Source organism: Prosopis cineraria, unplaced genomic scaffold, assembly GCF_029017545.1.
Source record: "Prosopis cineraria cultivar Desert tree isolate PC_DT_omini unplaced genomic scaffold, ASM2901754v1 PC3, whole genome shotgun sequence".
NCBI lineage: Eukaryota > Viridiplantae > Streptophyta > Magnoliopsida > Fabales > Fabaceae > Prosopis > Prosopis cineraria.
In genome coordinates, this window is record NW_026555334.1 from 14128300 (window position 1) to 14136691 (window position 8392).

General features: G+C 33.2%; 1 long non-coding RNA gene and 1 pseudogene across 2 annotated transcripts; one reads left to right on the forward strand and one right to left on the reverse strand.

The window, feature by feature from the left end:
- Nucleotides 1-1257: 1257 nt before the first annotated feature.
- Nucleotides 1258-2891, forward strand: LOC129305082 (uncharacterized). Of its 2 annotated transcripts, XR_008591865.1 has the most exons (3): nucleotides 1258-1334; nucleotides 1471-1558; nucleotides 2363-2891. It is a non-coding gene; the product is annotated as an uncharacterized LOC129305082 (long non-coding RNA). The 2 variants fall into 2 exon arrangements; XR_008591864.1 differs by lacking the exon at nucleotides 1258-1334 and having other exon boundaries at nucleotides 1346-1558.
- Nucleotides 2367-4383, reverse strand: LOC129305080 (trans-resveratrol di-O-methyltransferase-like; annotated as a pseudogene).
- Nucleotides 4384-8392: the final 4009 nt, after the last annotated feature.

Genomic DNA, 8392 nt, shown 5'->3' on the forward strand with positions numbered 1-8392 from the left:
GATGGCCTTCAGTGCTCATTAAAGTAATATAATTTGGATTCTGGATTGCTGAAATTTAAAATTTTTATTTTATATTTATTAAAATAAAAATTTTTAAAATTTTTAAAAAATCTGCTCATTATTAATCTAAACTATTTAAATTGTTTAAATTTAGTGTGAAATTTTTTTTATAATTTTTATAAAATAGCCATTTATATTTATTTTAGATGGTCAAAATTTAATATTAAAAATTATAAATTTAAACCAATCAGATTAAATTTGGATAGTTCATATCGTATCAAAGATAATGAGTACTTTAATGAATATCCAAGGTGCTCCCAAATTTCATCTTTCAAAGGATGCAAGGACTTTGAAATTTTCTTAGGTGTTTGTTTTTCTGGGTGCCGTGGCTGTTCATTTCTCTTCACAGTAAAGTTCGTCTCAATTCAACTTGTTAGATTAAAATAAATGATATAATGCATTTGGATAATACTGATAGCTAGAAATAAATTATGCAGAAAGATGGGATCTAAATCTTACGCATGATTATTTTATTTTGTATTATTCGTTCTGTCCACAATAGTATATAAATATAAAGGATTCGATTTAAACTTTGTCCCTCGTGGAAATTTGAAACAGGCATTAAACACACTAATTAATAAGTTGCAGAAAAATTCTTCATCGTTTTGCAGACTTTTTCCATGGGACAATGACAATAAAATTTTTTAAATTATATAAATAATATTTTAAAATTTTAAAATGTTTTAATTTTTTTAAAGTCTCCTGAAACTTTTTTATTATTAAAGAATTAATGTAAATGATTAAATTATCTTTAATTTAAATATTAATTATTATTTATAAGTTTTGTTTTAAGATTCACAACTTTTTTTCTTAAAATCATAAGAATTTAACAACAATTTATAAATTTTCATTTAAAATCTTAACATTTATCAATTGCCATTCACAAGTTTTGTTATAAGATTCACAAATTTTTTCTTAAATCACAAGAATTCAACAATAATTTACAAGTTTAAATTACGGGCAATTTAATCTTTTATATTAATTTTTTAATGATAAAAAAATTTTAAAAAATTTTAAAAAAATTATGACATTTTAAGAAATTAATATATTATTTATATAATTCAAAAGATTTTATCATTTTCCTTTTTCTTATTGCCAAGTTGCCTTGCCGCCTGAAGTGACTTGCAAGTTGCAACTTTGACTTTTCAAGCATATGATCAAAGCATAGTGAATTAAAAATTGTATCATCAAAAGCATTGGCATTTTGTGTTGTTAAAAAGAATCCAAGTGCTCACCATTGGCTTATCTTACCAATGGATCTTTCTGAATTACAGGTAATAAATAGTCAAAGCATAACCTTTGTGATGAAGACTTAAGAAATCCTCAACCTTCTAGGGGCAGCCGATCCCCTTAATATTCTCAGTTGCACGTACAATGCATTTAGTAAGCCTTGATATTTCGTGTTTGCAGTGAGGGGTCTCTGGAGGTACCAGTGAAGCAGAAAGAGGTGCTATGCAAACATGATGAGCAATCCACAAGGGACCAGTATCAAGTCCAGGTACTTCTTATGAAACTCCATATTTCTGTGATTAGTTGGGGTTCCAATTGTATGATCTCCATTAAGGCTGTAGTTAAAGTTCTAGTTATAGACATGATCATGGAATATGAATTCCTTGTCATTCTTCACCTATAAGCTTTTATTTACTTGAGGTGCTGTTGAGAATTGGTGATTGGCTAACCAAATGCAACTTGACGGCCTTTTCCACCCATAGTAATATACTCAAAACCTTCTGAAATTATTGGATGGGTTAAAGAATTGTTTCAGGAGAAAGGGAACAGCTTAAATTAAAATTAAGGGCTTTTGTAAATATAGTTAATGTTAAAGAACCAAATCAAACAAATAGCCCATCATTTATTATATTTTACATTATAATCAATTTATTATATTTGTCAATTTAGATAAACCCCTTGTAAATTTTTAAATTTTTAATGATAAACTCATTGTATATTAATAATAAATTTTTTGTATATCAATATAAATCGATTATACTTCTAAATTTTCAAAAGTAAAGTACATATTTTTTTGGGCACAAGAAGTTTTTTTAGCCAGAGGGCTAATTTATCCTTAAAGTTACCACACATTGAGTTCCATTTTGAAATTTTAATGAATGAAAAAAAAAAATCTCCAAAAGCTTTTTTTAAAAAAAAAAATGGTGAGAGAATCCTATGACTTGTTTTGTTAAAAAATTCATAGATTAAATATTACATTCAATCAACACTTTGACGATAATGGAAGACTATATATAGCACAACATCTTATTTTTCCCCAAAACAGTAAATTAATCACAGAACTGGAATGCAGAATCAGGAGTGAATTTTGTTGCTGACATGCAAGAGATTTATTGCTGATGTGTGGTTTCTGTTAATTAAGGACAAACTTCAAGAAGCGACCTTAAACCAAAGAATGGTGTTATCTTGTAGCGACTGAACCCTGCTTCCAAGAAGAGCTTCTTCCATTCTCTTTCCTCTCTTTCTCTTCCTGTGACAGCAACCATCATCAATAAATCGAAGTACAGTTTTGGTTCTGTCACCTCATGCTTATCCTTCTTCTCATTTATCACTATGTCTATTATTATCACTTTTCCTTCTTTCCCTTTCCCTGAAATAGCCTCTCTGCATTTCTTCAGTATCCTTACACAGTCTTCATCACTGCAAGCATGTAATATCAGCTGCCAATTTCCAATTACCAGAAATATCAATCTCAAAACTTCAGTAACTCTCCTTGTTTCTCTTGTTAGTTCTCATGCTATTTGTAGGTTACAATATTTTACATAGCATCTTATGTTAAGTGAACAGCAATATATTTCGATCTTGGTATAGTTTTCTTTCAACTTCATCATTCATCTTTTCAAACATCATCATTGTTTCAGACCTAATTTTGTGAGATTACAGATAGAATATCCTAGACATGTATTATGTGTAACATTCACATATCAGCTATTTCCCTATCTCTTCCTCAAGGATATCAACTTTTCTACCTGGAAATATATGCTTAAAAAAGAATTTATGTCTTATACTGTTTCAGATCTATAGAACATGTAAATTTATAACTGAACAATTATATAGATTTTTCTTACAGTTGTTAAAATTATAGTTACAAGTTTGGTAAAATTATATAAACCTCTTCTTTATTTTTACAATACATGAAATTGTTTAAATAAAAAGTTATGACGTACCTTAGTTAATAAATAGAAACACTCATCATTTGATTTTTCAAATTATAAAATATATATGTATATTAAAACATATGTGAGTAAAATAATTCGAAATTAGACTAAAGCAGAAGGATTTTTTAATTTAAAAAAATATTTATCTAATTTTTGAATAAAACTGAAGAAAAAGTAAATTGCTTATTAAAATTTATCATATTTGATATATCTAACCATCCACTCTTAAAAACATGGCCTAGTCACAACTGAAGACCAAGAATTAACTGGCTATGTGCTATTATGAAAATCAAGCTTTGAATTTTGAAACAGAACTAAACAATGATGAATGCAAAGTAAAACTTCTCTGGACATGTATAAGTGGAAAACAAATAAATCTGCACACATACCTTGAGAAGAATGGAGTCAGCTGGAGGAATATGGTGATACATATCACCTCCAACAAACTTGAGATTTTTCACTGTCCTGCAATCCGCAACAACATGGGGAAGATCAAGCACTGTGCATTTCATACTGGGAAACTCCTCAGATATGATATGATCCTAGCCACAGCTCCTTTCCCACCCCCAACATCGACCATCGATTCCATCCCCTCAAAAACTGATCTGCAATCTCTAATCGCCAAGTTCGTCATCCCAGAATCACTCACCATAGCTTCATTATAAAGCTTGCTATACTCAGGATTCTCACTTCCATACTCCCAAAACCCCATCCCATATGTACAGTGAAAAGGATTTACCTCTTCTCTGTAGAACCAATCTCCCAGCAATGTCCACGGTTCAGACAGAGCAGGGTGAAAAACTGCCTGTGCAAATGAAGTCAGATTGGGGACATTTCCTCTGAGGAGAAGCCTTGAACAAGGTGTGAGATCATAAGCCTCTGCTTCCTTGTCTCTTTTGTCAACTTGGGTTCTGACAAAGAGGCCAGAGTGAACCAAGAAGCGCATGAGTCTGTAGAGAAAACCAGATTTTGAAGGGTCAATCTGAAGTGCCAAGACCAGCTCAGGGAGAGTGATGGGTTGGCCGTGGTTGTGGATTATGTTAGGTATGCCAAGGTCGATTGCACTTTTAAGAGACATGGTACTGATGAAATTGAACACGAGCTTGTACAAATGAGACTCTGCTTGGAACAACTCTTCTGCTCTATGGCTATCCATTTTTGCAGGCTACTCTGCTATCGGAACAGATTATAAAGGGTGAGCCAAGCCTAAGAAAAATCCCTTGTTTTAATAATGTGAAATCTTCCCTTGTAAAACGATTGTGCAGCTTGTCATCGACCATGCAAATTGCAATTCAAGTCAAATTTCGGTAAGGATAAATAATTTTTTATTTACTGGTGATTGACTGACAGCTACCATTACAAAAAGGATTTTCATGTGCCTAAAATTTCTTCCAAATGCAATGCTGGTGTTCAAACAGAGCTTTATATTGAATGCAATTAGGATTCAGTAATTACTGTAGGGAAAAAAAAAGAATTACTATGCTTTTTTTGGCTGCCCAAAGAATCTTAATCTTATCTTTCTTAATCATTGGCAATCACCGTCGGTACCAATGTTATTAAAATCGGACCAAACATTGAATCGGTCAAGGCACTAGTTTACAGTTTAAAGGTTGGACCAGGGTCAAACCGGGGTCAGACCGTTTGTAAATTAAATTAATATATTTTAAATATTATACATTAAAAATTATAGGAACTATGATAAACTAAAGATAACTAACTACTAATAAGGTGATAATTTCATCATACTTTAAAGTTTAAAGGTATACTTCAAAGTCATTCATGGCCATGCACAACACAACAACATAGTCTAACATTATCATACAATCCAATGGTCCAAATTCAACTAAAAAACTATAACATTCAATTGCCATATAAATCTTCTAAATTAAACTCTCCAAAATCATGTTGGAGATCACAAACATCTCCTTCAACTCTTATAGCATTTGATGAATCCAAAATAGGAGATTGCAGAACATTGACATCTTCAACAACACCTAGACATATATTTGGCAAAAAAAATAGTTAGCATTGACATATAAATAATGAATGAATAAACTATAAATTAAACAAAACTTTAATGTAAAAAGAAGAGGAGCAACCTTCATTTTCCCTTAATTCAAGACTAGATTCAGAGGGACATGCATTTCCACCAAGAAAATCTTCATTTTGAATTTCCTCAATAGTGAAATCAGGATTTGGAGTTGGAACTTCTTCAGCTATCCAATACTCAAGCTTATCAATTGATCATAATCAACAGGATCATAGCTCACCTTCTTCAATTTTGACCTTATACATATATATTAAAAATCACAATCAAATCCCTAATCATTCAATTATTGAAGCCAAAGAGAGTTATTTCAAATTTGAGTAATGATTAATGATCACCTGTTTAGCAAACGCAAGTTGTAATTAACAAACACAAGATCATTCAATCTTTCATATTCTAGCCTATTTCTTTTTTTGGTATGAATTCTTTCAAATAGGCTCCAATTTCTTTCACATCCTGAAGAAGAAGAAGTTTGTCCCAAAATGCGAATTTCAAACTTTTGTAATATTGGAACACTACCCCCAAAACATTGCCACCAAACATCTACATCAAATTCAAATAAATTAATAGTAGTTAATATTTAAAATTATAATAAAAGAAAAAAAGAGGAAGAAGCTAACCAGGTTGTATTTCATTTGCTACTTTATGAGCTTCTTCTCGACTAAAAGAGCCTTAGCGCTTGCGGTACATTTGCATCTCAGAAATCATGTCAGAATATTTATAGGTAGACTTGTATATTTAAAAATAGTCCAACATTGATTCTGTCACTCTACTCAATAAATCCTTGATCATACAAGAATGCAGGATTTAAAAAGTAGGCTGCTGCATGCAAATCACACTTCAAATGCTTATCCCACCGAGCTTGAATTATGCTTGTGCAAGGTTTGTATTGTTCCTTCTTTCTGCGAAAGAAATTTTTGATTGAATTCTTTGCTCTCTGCATACCCTCATAAACATAACCCAAAGATGGTTTTTCATCAGCATCTACAATTCTTAGTAGCTTGATAAGAGGACCCACAAGACATATAATTTGATGGCAATCATCCTAAAACTTCTTATCCAACATAATGTCACCAACTAGTTGCCCAGCTTTAGTCCTTGATAGTTTATTATCATGGAAGTGTTTATCTAAGACTAAGGCTTGCAAGTCATGCTTGTGCTCATGCAAACTTTTCAATGTAATAAAGGTAGTAGCAAACCTGGTCGCTCCTGGGCACACAATTTCTGTCCAACCATCTCTTCTCCTAAGCCATGAAAGAAAAGCCACATGATTGTACACAAAAACAGTAATTTTTGATGCCTTTGTTGCAAGGTCAGCTACATGGGGCATGCATGCAATGTCCTTCAAAATAAGATTCAAACAGTGAGCAGCACAGGGTGACCAATAGATATGATTATATTTTTCACGAATCAACCTGCCAGCAGCTACATAATTGGCTGCATTATCAGTCACAACATGCACTATATTTGTAGGACCGACCTACTCAATAACTTCACAAAACAAAGAAAACAAATTCTTGGCATCCTTGACTATATGTGAAGCATCAACAGACTTTACAAAAACCAAGCTAACAGGAGAATAAACCAAAAAATTTATTAATGTCCGTTGCCTTTTGTCGGTCCAGCCATCAGCCATGAGTGTGCAGCCACTTTCTTTCCAAGTAGCTCGGTGGCTTTCAATAAGTAGTTGACACTCTTTTCTACAATCAGTTAACAGGTCAACCCTTAACTCCTTAAATGAAGGACCTTTAAAACCTGGGCCAATTGCAGCAATTGCATCCAAAGCAGGCAAAAAATATGGACAATTTATAGCATTAAATGGAATGCAATTCATATATAAACACTTTGCAATGGCTAATTTAGCTTATACTGAGCTTCTTTAGATGACCACACACTCTTTAGCCCTAGTTGGGAGTCAGAAGTTGACCTTAGGGTAAAATAATTATCAACCCCGCTAGTTTGTCCTTTTTTTTTCACAACATTACTAGAACTTGCCTTCTTAGCTTACTTACTTGGCTCTGGATTTGGAGCAATTACTTCACATTTTGAGTTATCAACAAACTCTTCAAGCATGTCTGGATCATCAAGCTTCCTCTTATTTGCCAATGACACTTCTTTTAGAGATTAAACCATTTTATGGCGAACATCATGTAGAACCTTCTTGCAAGAAATTATATTTCTTGAAACACCTGCAAGATGCTGCTTCATCCTATTTATCCCACCTCCTCTAAATGATGAGGAGCAATGAAGGCAAATATACACACAGGTTCTTCCCTCTTTTTTAAAAGCAAAATGCTCCCATGCAGGATCACTTTTCCCCCGAAGAGATGGTGTAGATGATACTTGAATCCTAGAGGCATTATTACTATTCAAACCAATAGCAGTTTGTGGGGTGCTATTATTATTTGGAGTTGAGCCAGAGGGAGTGTCAATGACAGGAGTAGGATCAGGATTATTAACTTGCACATTGGGCTCAGTGGCAAGAGTGGGAGGTTCCAAATCCATAAAAAACAACTAAGCTTAATCAAAATATAATCAAAATTATGAAATCAACAATCAATAATCAACACCAGACATCCAGATTCACAACCAATTATTTCTTAAACTATCATTTGATTAAGCTTCAAGAATAAGAGGTTTAACATGTTAATGAAGATTGAAGATGGCAGAAGAGGCTGGAAATGGACTTGATCAGACTAGAAAATGCTGAAATGAGAGGTCAGCCGAGAGGCTCGAGACTAAAGAAAATGCAACGAACAGAGGAAAGGGAGGAATGCGAACAAGATGACCAGATGAGAGCTCGTGAGGTTCGCTGGACTGATTCTACAGAAGCTCGAAATAGCAACCCAAAAATCCAACATAAAATCACAACACCCAAAATGCATAACCCAAGCGATGAACTGGACGAAGGTGAGGTGGTGAAGAACAGGGGAAGAACAGAGATGAATTGATAATAAGGGAGCTCAGAAATGGCGTGAGCTATGGTGGTCTACGGCGAGAACAAAAATGGATGAAGAAATGTAGAAGAAATGGGCGACGATGAGTGGCGCTGGTGGAAATTTCTCGATGGCAATAAACCAGTCCTCACGAAGATGAATGGAGGCTCGGGTGGAGTGAA